Source organism: Sapajus apella, unplaced genomic scaffold, assembly GCF_009761245.1.
Source record: "Sapajus apella isolate SASKATOON/1434 unplaced genomic scaffold, GSC_monkey_1.0 scaffold1, whole genome shotgun sequence".
NCBI lineage: Eukaryota > Metazoa > Chordata > Mammalia > Primates > Cebidae > Sapajus > Sapajus apella.
In genome coordinates this window covers 10,254,737-10,256,157 of record NW_022436941.1, presented here as the reverse complement: position 1 = coordinate 10,256,157, position 1,421 = coordinate 10,254,737, and positions in this window count along the sequence as shown.

Here is a 1,421-nt window from a genome sequence, read left to right as displayed (position 1 = left end):
AATTTCCAAAGTAGTTGTACTAACTTATACCCCCAACAGCAGTACAAGAACATTTTAGTTGCTTGACATATTTACCAAGATTTCTGTCAGTATTTTAAATTTATTTTTAAAAATACATTGTCAGTATTTTTAAATTTTGGTAATAATCATGGGTATATTTCATTTGAATTTTAATTATTATTTCCTGATAACTATCAGAGTTGAGAATGCTCTCATGTTTGTTGGCCATTTTGCTGTTTTTGTAAAGTGTCTCTTCAAATATTTTTTCTGTTTTTCTATTGGGGGTGTTGATCTTTTTACGCATTGATCTGGAAAAACAGATTATTGTGGATTGTATGTTTTTCAAATATCTTCTCCCATTACACACTTGACTTTTCACTGGTTTAATGGTGGCTCTTTATGAACAGATTTTCCTAACTTTAATGTAGTCCAGTTACTCAGTCATGACTTTTGTATGTTTTATACTTTGTATGTTTAAGAGGTTTTCAGTCATCCCCAAATCAAGAAGATTTTTGTATATGTTGTATTTTAGGTGTATTATTATTCCTTTTTTATATTTAGATGTAAAATTTTCCTGAAATTAAATTTTGTATATAGTTTAAATAATGGCTAATATCATACTTTTTTCTTTTTGGATGTCCAGTTTATCCAGGCTTTTTTTTTTTAAAGAATTTACTTGATCCATTGCTTGCAGTACCATACTTATCATAAATCTAATGTTCACAAATGTGTTAGTTTATCATTAGAATATATTCCATTCTACTGGACAATCTGACCATCCTTATAGAAACATCAAAATATTTTTAAATAATGTGGTTTTTCAATAAAACTTGCTACCCAGTGGCATGCATCTCTAATTTTGTTCTCCTTTAGGAACATACTTACTATCCTTAGCTCTTTATATTTCCATATAAACTTTAGAATTTGTATGTTAGTTTTCACCAAAAGACTGCTAGAATTGTGAATGAGATTGCATTAAATTTATAGATCAATTCTGAGAGAATTTTTTACCATATTGAATCTTTCTTTTTTTTTTTTCCATTTATTTATTTTATTGCATTTTAGGTTTTGGGGTACATGTGAAGAACATGCAAAATTGTTGCATAGGAACACACGTGGCAGTGTGATTTGCTGCCTTCCTCCCCATCACCTACATCTGGCATTTCTCCCCTTGCTATCTCTCCCCAGCTTCCCACCCCCCACCGTCCCTCCCCTATTTCCCCCCAACTGACCCCAGTGTGTAGTGCTCCCCTCCCTCTGTCCATGTGTTCTCATTGTTCAACACCCGCCTATGAGTGAGAACATGCGGTGTTTGATCTTCTGCTCTTCTGTCAGTTTGCTGAGAATGATGGTTTCCAGGTTCGTCTATGTCCCTACAAAGGACACAAACTCATCGGTTTTGATGGCTGCATAATATTCCA